This window comes from Hemitrygon akajei, chromosome 26 (genome assembly GCF_048418815.1).
Source record: "Hemitrygon akajei chromosome 26, sHemAka1.3, whole genome shotgun sequence".
Classification (NCBI taxonomy): Eukaryota; Metazoa; Chordata; class Chondrichthyes; order Myliobatiformes; family Dasyatidae; genus Hemitrygon; species Hemitrygon akajei.
Window position 1 is genome coordinate 39,038,638 of NC_133149.1, and position 16,101 is coordinate 39,054,738.

Below are 16,101 nucleotides of genomic sequence, written 5' to 3' on the forward strand. Positions count from 1 at the left end.
ACTGACTTGCATATATAGAGTTTTACCACAGTTAATTAAAAAAAATCCCGAGCCAGCTCAAAACATCTGACCTACTCCTCATGTAGTACGAAAAGGAAAATACAAGGCCTGAAAACCAAAACCAGAGAATGATGGAAATGCAGAGCATCTGGGGAAAGAGAAGAAAGTGATTAACAGATCCATTTACAGATTGTTCAGCAGAACTGAAAGAGAAATGAGCCACTTCACAGAACCAAGTGAAAGAACAAGGAAGAAATATCAAAGTTTAAAGGTTGTGTCAGATCAGTATCATCAGACAGAAACTAGTTATTGTTTAAACATTTGAAATAAGGAGCTGTAAGAATATCAAAACATTGTATTAATGTAAAAGGCACCTCAGTTGGGTGCCAGAAACATCAGATATATAAAACAATTCAAAGTCATAAGGAGGATGAACAAATTTGCACGTACATATAAATGAACTATGACGAGGTGCATTGTATCACACTGCTTCACGCTGTGAATCACCTTCTGAAGAACAGTCACTGCGAGTAATTGTGACCACCATTTTACATACAGCATAACCAAATAAAACCCCAACCGGCATCAACAACCACTGCATTTGCCTTTTGGTGCAATTGGCTGAGGGAAGCCCACAGTTAAGGGTGTCTGAGAAAGAGCGCAGACAGACAGGATTAACAGGAAGTGGTGGATAGGAGATGGCTCAGAACTGCAGTTAACAATCTCCCTGCCAGAACCAGGAAGCCAAGGAAGGGCAAAGAGATCAACAGTCAGGTTGCAAAAGGAATTCAAATCAGTGAAGCTCAAAATAAAGCATTTTGGGGAGGGAAAACAAGGCAAGGGTTCAATCACAAAAGAGCAAAGGAATAGGAGGACTGGACTGCATCTCAACACATCTCTGAAGCAGGATGGTGGAGGAGGTTAAAGCAAATACAAGAGCACAACGACAAGAAGGTCAGGTTGGGGCTGTGTAACCCACTAGTCATCTTAAAGTTAGAGTAGTGATATAAACTTACTCACCACATTATAGGAAGACAGGCCAGGGGAAAAGATTTATAAGGAGATGCTGACACCATCCTGTTAATTTTTTTTTGTTTAATTCACAATTTTCCATGAAGGCACATGAACTTAACAAGGACTGGGTTCTTGACTTAACCAGAATACCGACCAATGGAGGCACAGCTAGTAGACTCCCTGCCTCACAGTTCCAGTGACTGGCATTCAACCTTCACCTCCAGTGCTGTACACGTGGAGTTGGCACATTCTCCCTGTGACCACGTAGGTTTCTCACGGGTGCTGCAGTTTTCGACCACATCTCAAGCCCACACAGGCTTTGTATTTTTATTAACTGGCCACTATAAATTAGTGGTAGCAGAATTTTGGGAAGGTTTCAGGAAAAGTTACTGTGGTGGGGAGGGCTGGGGTTTTAGATTGCAATGTAAGCTGGTGTAAACTCGAAGGGCCAAATTGCTATTTCCCTTTTGTAAGAAAATAAGGAATATGGCTGGAAAAAAAAACAGAAGTGAACATTTTCCGATCAGAGTGGCAGCACAAGTACATTAGGTTACACAGAAAACTTCATAAAAACATTCAAATACTGAGTAAACTTCTATTCAAAATGTATCATACTTTTACAGGATTCAGCCAAAGGAAGAGAATCCCCATTGAATGTGACAGAGGTTTGACCCAAAACTTTAGTTTTCTTCAACTAGAACTCCAAATTTCTTCTAAAGCATTCATTAAAAGCTTAGTTAAAATCAACTGAGACTTTACATTGTTACAAAAACAGGAGAATAAAAATCCTGCAGAACAAAGGAGTAAACTCCACCATGAATACAAGAAATCTAATCTCACTTTCACAATCATCTCAGCATCTGAGCACTTCACAACAAAGCAAATGTGAACAAATTGGCTGTGAAGAGCAAGGAAACATCCATGCACCAGTAAGAGAGCACACACCCCCCAGCCACCCTCCAAGCCTCCACAGAAACCAGCATCATTCACAGTACAGATTAAAATGCTTCCATATTGCCCCATTCAACAGACCTAGAGTGATACAGCAATACTGCATAGATTTCCCACAACAAACATTATAAAGGAAAGTACAATCAGGTTCGATTCCAACTGAAGTCCCTTCCCCACTGTCCCAGGACAGGAAGAGCATGGTCGACAGAGTACAGCTTTGAACTCTACACCAATTATTGAGGGCAGAATTGATCATGATTAACAGCATATGAATATTAGGGTCAAAATGAGCACAGGAACACTAGTCAACACTCAGCCATTTAATGCCAAAGAGATAGAAAATAGGCGTAGGAGGCCATTTGCCCTTTGAGACTGATCTGCTATTCAATATGATCACAGTTTATCTTTTGTCTCAGTGCCATAATACCAAACTATCTCTCGTACCCCTTGTCATTTGAGAACTCAATCTACCTCCTCCGAGACATCAGCGATTTGGCCTCCACTACCTTCTGTTCACCATCACAGAGGTGCAGAATTTCTCTATGTCAGTCCCAAATGTCCTGCTCCATATCCAGAGACTCCCATTAAATCCTGAGCTCCACCCAAACTCCTCGTCATGGGAAACTTTTGTTAGTGTTGAAGGATGGCTCCATGAATATCCAGCTAGCCAGAAGGTGAATTGACAAAATAGATCTGTCCTGAACTGTGCCTTAAAGTGACAGGGATACATATTTAACAATAGTTTAATAGCAGGAGCATTGATCTATCCTGTTCCTCTATATAGTTTCAATAGGACAGAATCAGAATGTCCCAAACCTAATGACTGGTTTCACTAGCTGCAAAGTATCAGCTGGAAGTTAAATTGTGTACAGGTTTTATTTCCTGAAGGCTGGTTCGCGCTTTAGTTAATCCACAGTCCATGGTGTCCATAATTTAATTCCAGGATGATCCCTCACACTGTATGCTTTCTGACACAGGTATGCAACATTTCCCAACCTCCATCGATACTGCCTGATCCTCCGGCCTTTTTGAGTGCTACTCACACAATTTAACTTAACTTTTTTTAATTATTCCTACCAATGTGGATGCCTTCACATTTATCAACATTACACTAAGTCTTCCATGTATTTGTTCCCCAAGTTACATCCAATCCTCCACACAACTCGATCTCTGCTCAGTTTTGTGTGACCTGCAGACTTAGAAATATTACACTGGCTGCCCTAAGCCACATCAGTAATCTATATTGCTAGAGGCCTACAATGATCCCTAGAGCACGCCACTAGTCTCTTCTTGCCACCTGAACAAAATCCTCTTCACCTTTTCAGGTTCTAATTTTCATTCTATACTACGGCATTATTCCCCTCCCACCCCCAACCAGTCCCACGTGCTTTAATTTTGATGTCAAACTTCCTACAGAAAATATCATCTAAAAATATATATATACATGTTTCAGATGGTACGGCCTTCACAGAGTCCTGATTGCAACATCATCGAGGTTGTCTCGGATTACCTGGAGAGACAGCCAAAGACTGAAGAATATCCCTCACACCGTGGCAAGTTCTCCAAGATGCTTGGAGCAACCTACCAGCCGATTTTCTTATAAAACTGCATGAGAGTGTACTTAAGAGAATTGATGTAGTTTTAAAGGCCAACCATTAAACGGTGGTCACACCAACCATTGATTCGATTTTGTTTTTTACTGTTTAGTGCTCCTTATAATTTTTTTTTTGATTTTTAGACACTTTTCATTATTTTTTTTAAAACATCTTCACTTCAGATTTTTGCACAGTACTGTATGCCTAAAAAAAAGTCGAGTACATTTGTCAGATATGGGTTCCCTTCATAAATCCATACTGACATTATCTAATCTTGTTGATCTTTTCGAAGTGTCCTGTTGTCAATTCCTTTGCAGCAGACACCAGCAACTTCCTATTATTGATGGTAGGCTAACTGGTTTGTTGTTCCTCATTTCTCTCTTTTTTTCTAAAAAAAACACATACATTCGTGTTACATTCATCACCCTCCATTATGTCTTAGTTATTCCACAATCTACAAAATATTGTGAGTTGATAACCAATGCATCCACTATATCCACTGTTAACTTTGAAAGCTCTGGAATGCAGATGATTAAGTCTCGGCAGCTTGGAGATTTTTGGCACCATTATTTCTCCAGCACTTTTTTAAAATGCTAATTTCCTTTAGTTCCTCATTTTTTTCATTTGTTCTTGGTTCCTTATCATTTCTGGGAAGATAGTCATGTACTCTTCCGAAGACAGAACTAAAAGATGTATTTAATTTCTTTATTTCCCCATTACTGGCTGCAAGGAACATACTTTTCACTATTTTCTCATGCTGCACATTTTTATTGGCTTTTACAGTTCACATACATGTTACTTGCAAGCTGTCTCTATTGGTCTATTAATTTATTATTGTCACATGTACCAAGATACAGTGTAAAGCTTGTTCTTCACATTGTTCATACAGATCAATGCATTACACAGTGTGTTTAGCTAGTAAAAGGTAAAACAATCACAATGCAGAATAAAGGGTAAAAGCTAATGAAAGAGTGCAGTGCAGGTAAATGATAAAGTGCAAGATCATTACGAGGTAGATTGTGAGGCCAAGATTGTGCTGGATTCCAAACCATCCCCAATCCATGGGCCCATTACCTTCTCCCTGACAACTAATGATCTGTTCTTTAGATCTAACACTGTCCCAAACTTACTTTGTGAGCCATGGTTGGGTCACTTTTCCTTAAACACAAGAGATTCTGTAGATACTGGAGAAGGCTACAGACAGTAGTGGATACAGCCCAGTCCATCACAGGCAAAGTCCTCCCCACTATTGAACACGTTTACAAGGAGCACTGACATAAGAAAGCATTAAAGAACCCTGCCCATCCAGGCCATGCTCCCTCCTCATACTGCCATCAGGCGGGAGATACCAGAACCCTAGGTCCCACACCACCAGGTTCAGGAATAGTTATTACCCTACAACCATCAGGCTCCTGAACTGACATGGATAACTACACTCAGCTTAAAACCGAACTGATTGCATAACCTACAGAATAACTTTCAAGGACTCCACAACTGATATTCTCTCTTACACACACACACACAAAAGGGTTTTCTTCTGCACACTGGCTTAAAGTTTTTCATAAATTCTATTTTATTTCTTTATTTTACTGGGGACACCTGCAAAACAAAGAATCCCAAGGTAGTACATGGTGACATGTATAGAAGAAGAAGAAAGCCCTCAACTCCGGGTGGAGTCATTGGGACGACATCTTGACAGCATTTTTTAGCAAGCTTTCTTGTTTTTACGAGGCCGAGTTGCTAGCTCGATGCTCAACCCAGCACAGATGGAAAGCGTGCAAGAGGGTCAGCTGGATTCAAAGTCGGGAGCCTTCGCTCCGAACTCCGGTGCTGATGCCACTACATCACCAACTAGCAGTGACATTGTGTACTTACATAATAAATTGACTTTGACATTTATTTTGGTTGATATCTCCTACTGAAATGATATTGCACCTCTCTTTACCAGTTCTGACAAAGGGTGACAAACTAAAACTATGATTGATTCTCTTTCTATAGATGCTACCCAACACAGATTTTGAAAGTGGATTTCATTTTAAAATACCTACAACAAAGCTATCTCTACAATTTTCTTCAACAGGGATCGAATGCCAAACTAGAATCCACAGTATACAAATGCTGATGTAGGCTTGTAAAGATGGCTTATGTAGGGAATGTATTGTAGCAAAGTAGGGCCCTTATGTAGCTTAAGATTAGACACAGTGATGCGCCTTAACAAGTGCAATGGCCTGCCAAAGGAGCTACAGTTGTATGGTATGCTCGTGACAACACAGGATATGTAGAACCTAGTGCAAATTTTGATTCCAAGCAAACATGGTTGAGAAAGAAAGGCCACCAGACACTCACCAAATGTTGCAGCTTTTGCAGGGAGGCAGGATGCACGTGATATTAAATTTCACAGTGTGGCGGACAGTACAGATCGTTAGAAAAACAAAGAAAGAGGAAGAGGAGGAGGCCATCCAGCCCATCAAGCCTGCTCCACCATTGATTAAGATCATGAGTAATCTGGCTGTGGACTCAGTTCCACCTACCTGTCTTTTTCTCATTACGCTTAATTCCACTGCTAAGACTACAGCAGGATCTAGATAAACTGAAGAGGTGGGCCAAGGAATAGCAGATGGAATTTAACTCAGGTAAGTGTGAGGTGATGCATTTTGGCAAGTTAAACCAGATTTTGCACAGTAAGTGGTAGGACTCTGGAGACAACTGCGGTCAGAAAATGAAAAACAATTAATTTGCAGAGACAGAATCTATTTTCTCACTTTCCTAATTCAGATGGAAGGTTATCAATCTGAAGCAGAGACCCTGCTTCTCTTTTTGTAGATGCTGCATGACATGCTGAGCATTTCCACCATTTTCTACTTGTACTTAGTACCTCCAGCATCAGATCTTTTGACTTTCATTTACTCTGTATGCACTATCCTGCCTGAAACAATGCTGCAGTTCTGAAGTCAGTATTAAAAGGTCTGGCCACCGGGAAGTTCTGGCTTTGGTAGATGGAGTGGAGGTACTCGATGAGAAGGCAAGATAATGCAACAAAGAATCTGGGTGAATCACCAGCACCCTACATGTCAATCCTTGAGAATCTCTCTTAACCTCCATTTGCTCTGATACTTTCCCTTCCCCACCCCACCCCTAGCAATTCCAACAGTAATGATGGAATGGCATGAAACTCAGATCAAGAAAACTCTGAAGCAAGAAATCATTCAAACCCTAATGGCAAGCTCCTTAGTTTCACCAGCCTCATCTGGAATTATGAAGTATGGTTTCAGAATTAAGATTCAACAGAAGAGAGTAAGAGTAGATGATCTGTTCCTTCATGCCTACAGCAGGTTTGACGAGGTCATGGCAGGCCTTTACCCTCAAGAAGACCTTTCCTACATAACCCATAATCTCTAAACATCAAGTGATCTCCATCTTGTATAGAAATTGATGGCTGAGATTCCACAACCATCATGAAGTGCGAATTCTACAGACTCAACTGCCAGATAAAAGAAACGTGTCTTCATCTTTGTCCTGAAAGAATAATAGGTTTAAGACTCAACCAAGGGGAAATGGATTCATATCTATCCTAACGAATTCTGCAAGAATTTTATACATTCCTAAGACATCACTTCACATTCCTAGTGTGTCAGTCCAGTCTATTTGAGATTTTCTTCCACAACAGGCTTGCCATTATATCAACTGATCAATGCAGTGAACATTTGCTGCATTCCACATTGTAATTACTTAATTCTTTGGGCCTATGGTTTGGAGACCAGAGAAAGTTAAAATATTTCTCATGTGGTCTTATCCAGTTCTATATTGTTGGAACAGATGTCTGTACCCCTGTGCTCAGATCCTCTACCTTCCTAATTGCTTGCTGTTCCTCTATGTTAGCTTTCAGTGTTTTTGTGTACAAGGACGTAAAAGTAATTCTAAACACCAACACTTTTCTCCTTAGTTTAAAAACTCCACTTGCCCACTTCTCTATTAAAGTTTTCCCATGTTGCATTCTTTCTGCCGTATCTTTACCTATTCATTAGAGGCATAGAAAAGTACAGCACAGAAGCAGGCCCTTTGGCCTACCTAGTCTGTGCTGCACCATCTAAACTGCTTACTCTTACTGACCTGCACTGGGACTATAGCCATCCATATGCCTACTATCCAAACTTCTCTGAAACTTTGAAATCAAGCTCGGATGCACCACTTGCACTGGCAGCTTGTTCCATACTCCCACAACCCTCTGAGTGAAGAAATTTCCCCTCATGTTCCCCTTAAATATTTCACCTTTCACCCTTAACCCATGATCTCTCGTTGAAGTCCTACCCAATCACAGTGGGAAAAAAGTGTGCTTACATTTACCCTATCTATACCACTCAGATTTGTATACCTTTCTCAAATTTCCTCGCAATATTCTACATTCTAAGGAATTAAGTCCTAACCTATTCAAATCTTTCCTTATAACTCAGGTCCTCTAGACTGGGCAGCATCCCTGTAAATTTTCTCTGTACTCTTTCAAACTTGTTTACATCTTTTCTGTACGTAGGTGACCAAAACTGCACACAATACTCCAAATTAAGCCTTACCAATGTCTTATACAACTTCAACATAACATCCCAACTCCTGTACTCAGTACTTTGATTTATGAAGACCAATGTGTCAAAAGGTTTCTTTATGACCCTATCTACCTGTGATGCCACTTTCAATGAACTATGGACCTGTATTCTCAGATCCCTTTGTTCTACCACACGCCTCAGTACCCTACCGTTCACTGTGTAAGTCCTACCCTGGTTGGTCCTACCGAACTGTAAAACCTCACACTTGTCTGCTTTGTTTTATCTTTACATCCTGAAGCCGCTCTCTATGTTCCTCACAGCCCACATTGCTTTTGAACTTTGCATCATTGGCAACCTTGGATATATTACACTGGGTCGGCACAACATGGAGGGCTGAAGGGCCTGTACTGTGCTGTCATGTTCTATAGTTCTATGGTTCTAGATCCCGTCACCCAAATCACTAATACTGAGACTATGAGTAATCAAGGCCCAGTACTGATCTCTGTAGCTATCTATTGGTCCCAGCTTCTCAACCTAAAACCTTATTTATTGACATTCTTTTCTCTATCTCCAAACTACTATATTATCCCAATTTCTCATGCTTTAATTTTGTTTAATAACCTGTGATGCACTTTATCAAAGGCTTCCTGAAAGTCCAAATACACATCAAATGGTTTGCCCGTAACTATTTTGCTAACTGCAACCACAAAAAATATTCAAAACAGATTTGTCAAACAGTTTACCCTTTCATGAGATCATACGAACTCTACTCGATATTATTATTTCCTCAGTGCTCCATTACCACTTGCTTTTCAATACATTATGGTGTTTTCCTTCATCTCTTGGTCTTTAGACATTTCTGGAGGTTTTTGTAGTTTAGCTTTGCACTTTTACCCTACTCTCACTTAACACTGATTTAACCCAGCACATCTGTAGATGTGAATTTCCCACTATTCAGGACATTTACAAAGACAGGTGTGTAAAAAGGGCCCGAAGGATCATTGACTGCCCTGTTGTACATACTATTTATTATAAATTACTATAAACTGCATATTGCACATTTAGATGGAGATGTAATGTATGGAGATGGAGCTCTCCCATCCATTCTGCTCTCTAATGGACATTAAACTGGACTACATCTGTGGCAACAAAATATTCGGCAGGAGTACAGAAACGAATGGAATCCCAGACGCCACCATTCAACTGTTTATTTATGTAACAGATTTTCCCCCAAGCCATTGGACTACCAACCTACTGCCCTCTGCTGTGCCTATTGTTTTGTTTATTATTTATTGTAATGCCTGCACTGTTCTGTGTACTTTATGCAATCCTGGGTAGGTCTGTAGTCTAGTGTAGTTTTTGTGTTGGTTTACGTAGTTCAGTGTAGCTTTTGTATTGTTCATGTAGCACCATGGTCCTGAAAAACATTGTCTCATTTTTACTGTGTAACCATAACCAGCAGTTATGGTCAAAATGACAATAAAAAGTGACTTGACTTGACTAAAGATTTTTACTCCTCATGTATATGAGGGATGCAAGTAATAAAGTCAATTTAATTCAATCACTTTCCATTTCCTTATCAATGACCTGGTCTTCCTTTGGGAAATTCCAAATTCTTCTCAAGCCTTTATTTTTGTCATTATAATTCTTTTCCTTTGATCTAATACAACCTTCATGTTCCCTTAATAGCTGTGGCTGGACTACTTTTCTGATTTTTAAAATTTTGCCTTAAAAGGAATATATTTTAGTTGTAAAGAAAAGGATAAGATTAGCTTTGTTTCAATATTTCAATGCACTTGTGGAAAAAATATTCAGTGAAATGGGTCAGTTCCGTCAAATTAGATCACAAGGATTGTGCTGGGCAGACGGCAAGTGTCGCCATGCTTCTGGTGCCAACATAGCAAGCCCCCAACTTATTAACCCCACCCGTACGTCTTTGGGGTGTGCAAGGATACAGAAGCATCCAGAGGAAACCAACGTGATGGTGGAGAGAACATACAAACTCCTTACAGACAGTGGTAGAATCGAACTCAGGTTGCTGCCACTGTAAGAGTAGTCAGTATACTATCTGCTACACTCCAATGCCATGTGTAATTCATCTACTAACTTTTTTAAACTGTTAACCACTGTTCACTGTCATTAATGATGAGGAATTTTCTGATGAGAATCTCTAAGTTTCTCATACCTAAAGCACTTAGAAAGCTAAACCATTAGATATATTCAGTGCCCAAGTGGGCAGATGGTTGGTTTATAGGAGGCCTAAGGGCCATGGTGAACAGGCAGCAAAACGGCCCCGAGGTCAAGATCAGATCAACCTCAGAGTGTGGGAGAGCAGGCTTAGGGGTCCACGTGGCTTTTTAATACTCTTCCTTCTTATGACTTTGGGCAAACTGACCACTATGTATAGGTGGTGAATCAACTCTCATATCTGCCAATGAAGTTTGTAATCTAAATCAATTGACCACATTGTCACATCTGTCTTCAATAAAAAATTCACAGCTACCTCTAAAGATCGAAGCCAAACATTGGCTAAGGGGTGTCAAGATCAATTTATAAATGTTGCCCCACTTGCCAGAAGAGCAAGACAAATGTAACTTTGAAGGAAGTAAAGAAAGTGATTTTACTCACAGGAATCACGGAACCAGATGCTCCATGATTTTAATTCCTTATAAACATTGCTCACTTCCCACTGAATCTCTTGACAAAACAGAAAAATAAAATCACTGAGTACATTATAACTGAATGATAAAGAATAACTTGGATTCATTTAGCAGTTAAAATGCTTCACATTTTGCAGCAGCAGTTATCAAACAGAATTGGCACTAAACCACAAGGTGGAATTGGGACAGAAAGATGGACTTTAAGAAGCTTGTCAAAAGAGGAAAGAGATAAATGCAAGCAATGCAAGTTAAGCTATGTGCAGGAGGAGAAAACCGAGGAGAAAGACAAACTAAAATGGTAATGCATGACAGCTTCAAGGAAATAGACAGGACAAGAATGCTTCAACTGTATGTTTGCAGTTCAACACATTTCAAGCCCAAAGGGGATAAATATCAGATGGAAAATGACAGATCCAAATCATCATGCAAAGTGACATGTAAAACAAAATTATCTTGATAAGCAGAGGCCCTGGTGCTGGCTTACACCAACAAGCCAATGCAGCTTTCTTGAACAACAGTTATCAATGAGGGCAAATTATAATTTTCCACTGAAGTCAGCAGATAACCGAACAAACAGATCACTGTCTTCAGCAGAGAGTTCAAACTGGCAGTACATGGAACATCTCAGAGAATCACAGGAGACTGCAGAGCTTAGGGAGTGCTGAGACATCAGAGGAATTTGCATGGAAGTGCGAGAACTTGAAAACAAAATTAATTGCAACAAGATAAAATTTGGACTGCACAACAGGCCAAAGCACGGAGCATGTACATCTATTAAAAACAAGGAGCCAATGCCAGCTACTCGAAGCAATCCCATTAGCTTCTCCCCCCCCACCCCGAGCTTATTTTCTTACATGCCCATCAACTCCCCTCTGACTCTTTCCCCACCTTGAGGGGAAAGCTGATTAAGCCATCACAACAACTTATGAATATGGGAAAGTGGAGTACCCCAGAACAGGATCAGACCTGGATCCCTGCAACTGGGGAGCCAGTAAGGCAGTGCATGGCAGTTGGCTCAGGCACTGGCACTGCACTCCACAGCTTTGTCTCAAAAATAATCTTTACTCACAAAAATAATTTAGAACAGAAGAAAGCTCTTTACATTCTTGGTATCAATTCGTCAACACATGCAGCGTCCATAGGAGCGCTAGCAGCTTTTTTTTGTACGTATTATCATTCCCACCCCTGCGGGTCCCAGCGGTGAAACATCCATCTGATGTTTGAGGGGCTTCCTCCCAAGACTCAGCCTCTCAATATCCAGTAGCAGAAAAACTCTACATGGTAGTCCTTCCCCCAACACCTTTGCAATGAGTGCATTAAGTATGAGTCCAAGCGTCAGCACAAGCTCCTGCAATCTGGAATGAGCCAGTCAGTAGTGTCTTCTTGTGGACAACTTGCTTTGCCATAGATCAACAAGCTGACCCATCTTCCAGCAGCACTTGATGCTGCCTCTCCGCATCGCCCCGGAAGCATCCCATAAATCAGAGAGTCCTCTATTACGCAGCTGTGCAGGATGAACCATTGTACCCTTCACCCCAGCTCCAGCAGTCCATTTCAATTTACCAGTGCTGACTATATGGAGTATGCATGTTCGCCCCATAATGTGGGACTTTTCTCTGGCTGCTCCAGTCTTCAAAAAATTGTGCTGGTTAGCATGTTAATTGGCCACTGTAAACTACATCTGGTGGGAAAATCAAGGGATAATTGATAGACCTGGGCAAGAGAGGTAACAGGGAAATTCCCACCCGAATGAGTTTGTTGCAAGAGTCACCACAGGTTCCATAGATTGTTAATCAGTCTGAGTATAATTTCTCAAAAATTGTATGCATTTCTTTATTTTCCAGTAAATACCTGCAAGAAATTGAATCTCAAGGTAGTACATGGTAAGACACTGAGTTTCAAGGAGATATGGGCACTGGCTGCTGTGCCAGACTGCCTTACAGTTCTTTTTGTAATCTGTCTCCTTTTCCCTGCACAGGTCTCTTCTCTAAAATTGTCAAGAGGGGATTAACAGTGAAATTGAACAATTTGTGCTGATCCACTTTCAGAATCAATGCGACAGTCCTAGACTGATTCAGGCCAGAAAATAAAGTACAATCAGGAAACTGCCTGCCTGCAATCTAACGCTGCTCCCTTCTTCCTCCCCTCCCCCAGAATGTCACACAAGCCTCTGATAATGCAAAACATTCAGGAACTATTGTTTTATCCCGAAACGTACATTAAAATCCAGCTTTCAATGTGACTTTGAAAGAGAGTCCAACAGCTATCAGTGAAAGGTGAATAACATGCAGTACAGTACACACTGTTTATCAATCCCACTTCCTGCAAATTGCTTCTACAACCTGTTTATTGACCAAATCCATAGACACTCAGTGGCAACTTGATTAGGTACCTCCTGTACCTCAAAGTGGCTCTGAGGGTATGTTGGTGGTCTGCTGTTGTGAAGTCTCATTAACTGCAACAGCCAGATCTTGCATTTCTTTTTTTTTACAGTGGTGGGTTTGGGAATTAATGCCAACCTTGGCCCCTGCAGATAGACATTCCTCATTTCTCCTTGCAGTACGTCATGGGACCTTGAACATCCACCCGGGAGGGCTGATGGAAGTACGGCAGGCCGAGAGTACCCCGGAATTAACTGGACTCGCGGGAGAGACAGGATGGTAGAATGGGGTGGGTGTGAGAAGGCTTCAAGCTTACATCTCCCTTTTCTTTCTTCTAAACACAAAATCCACAAAGGGACAGGAAGACAGGAAATGAGTATTTCTGCATCTAACTGCTGCCTTATGTCAAAGAATGGGGACAGAGCTTGCAACAAATTTTAGCATCAAGGAAGTAGTTTTGGCCTGTAGTTCCCTACGGCACTGCTAACCTCTTTATATTCACACCCTCCAAGCCCGACTCAGACAGCTGCTGTGGGGATGGAGTCGGTTTTCACGAGTCCTGCAAATACACAATCCACTGACAAGCAATTTACTTGTTCCAGATTTGAACAAATGGTAAACATATGGAGGAAATGTATTTTAAAAAAAAGCAGGGAAGGAAAACAGAAAAATTAATTTATTAAATTCCATCTTTTTCAAGAAATGAGAAACTGCAGTTGCTGATAATGTGCGGGACAACTGCTGTTATGCTGAAAATTTCTGAACACGATTATCAAAAGGAGTTCAGGCACTAGGAGGCTGCTAGCATTCACAACATTGGGTTGGCACGTTCCAGCTCTGAAGGTCAAATACAAAGTGGAAACTAGCTGGAGTTACTGACGGCTAATGCCTGGGTCACCAGGATCAAAAGGAGCACACCTCTCACCCCAAGCCCCATACCGCAGATTTACAGGTTTTTGTCTCATATAAATCACATGGGAGGAACCCTACCTCACTATATTCTTTTGCATCATTTATATTTTATTGTAAATTATAGTCATATTGCCCCTGCCCCATCCCTTATTTTTCAATTGCCTACTCTTACCTCTTCTCTTCTCCACAACTGCCCATCAACTCCCCTAATGCCCCCCTTCCCTTTCTCCCATGGTCCACTCTCCTCTCCTATCATATTCCTCCTTTTTCAGCCCTTCACCTGTCACACCCATCACCTCCTACCTTGCCCTCCTCCTCCCTCCCCCCCACCTTCTTATTCTGGCTTCTTCCCCCATCCCTTGCAGTCCTGATGAAGGGTCCCGGCCTGAAACATTGACTGTTTATTCATTTCCATTGATGCTATCCGACCTGCTGAGTACCGCCAGCATTTTGTGCGTGTTGCTCTGGATTTCCAGCATCTGCAGAATCTCTTGAGTTTGTCATTTTTTTCATAAAATATCTTGCTCTGTACTACTGCCACAAAACAACAAATTTCTTGAAATAACGCCAGCAATAATAAAACTGCTTCTGACTCCGAGACTGTCAGAGAAAAGCAAGAGGAAAGGGGTAACACAGGGGGAAAAAAAAGACAAGTGGTAGGGAGGATGACAAAATATGGGAGACAACAATACAATTCCATTCTTGATGTATTTAATTGACATATAAACCTGAACTTCCCCCTTTAAAGAAAAACAGAAGCAGTAAAGGGAACAAAGGAGGAGGAAGAGGAGGGCGAGAGTGGAATGGAAAGAAGGATGAATAATTTTCTCAGGGAGAGTCCAGAGAAAAATGTGAGGAGCAGGCAAATTTCAAACCCAACCTTCTGTGGGGGTGAAAATCTGAAATATTCTTTCAGAGAAAAAAAACCTTTTACATCCATGCTTCAGCTGCCAAGTTAAAAGCTTTACTGGGATAGGAATTTAGGATTATGAATCTGAGACACACAGGATGGAATTAAGATACTGATCTGCCCGATCAAATGGAATAGAGCTAATTTTTTTTGGGGGGGGGGCTGAACGGCCTGCAACTATGCTAGCAATCAGCCTCAACATATTAGTGACTGTTACTGAAGATGAAAACAATGTAAAAAAAAAGATTGATGCTGAAGTGAATAACACTTCACCAGATATTGCAGATTCAGATAAAATGCTCAGATTTTGCACTGGGAAGAAGACCTTGCAAAACAAGCACACATACAATTTTCCACCATCCATTTCTGAGCTTTTATTTCCCTGCAGTTCCAATCTATCTCTGACAAGTGCAATCAATACAACACAAGAACCCAGGGGAGTGAACTCATCTGGTTGTCAAGAAAGCAAATTTGCAGTTTCTGGGCTTCCAAAAGATGCAGAGAAGCTCCACAGCGGAGGTGAAAATGACTCTGAATTTTCTGGCATTCCAATCAAATACAACCGGCAGTGAGTCCTCCAGACAGGTCAGGAATCAGCGGCGTCACAGTACAGTCAACAAAGGAAGACTATCTCAGCATTATTTCAGTTCAGGCATCTCCAAGCATTAGCTCAATATATTATTGTTGGGTGCAAGTTCACTGGGTCTCATGCAACAGAGCTACACAAGGAATTGAACCAGTGGATTGCAACTTCTATTCTGCGATTAATTGCTTATTGAATCGTACTACAGAGCAGGGGCAATTCAGTACCCTAAGCCTACATTTTATTTATTTATATTTAGAGATACAGCATAGTAACAGGCCTTCCAGCCCAATGAGCCCACGCTGCCTAATTACACTCACATGATTAATTAAACCTACACATCAGGTCCAAGACGTGTTATCTAATCAGTCCAATTCCCATGCCTTTCCCCAGAATCCTGAAAATGAAGTTTTTAAAATCAGTGTTGTCTTGCCATCCTTTTTGCTATGTTCTCATGATCAGAATTTCTCTAGAGTCAGAGTCATAGAAAACTACAGCACAGAAACAGGTCCTTCAGCCCTTGCTGAACCATTTAAACTGCCTACTCTCATCGGCCT

The 16,101-nt window shown here is 41.1% G+C and overlaps 1 protein-coding gene across 2 annotated transcripts in view; it reads right to left on the reverse strand.

Moving 5' to 3' along the window:
- The window catches only part of LOC140716887 (ubiquitin-associated and SH3 domain-containing protein B-like), a 157,994-nt gene that overhangs the window by 67,160 nt on the left and 74,733 nt on the right, over window positions 1-16,101 (reverse strand). The window lies entirely within an intron of this gene.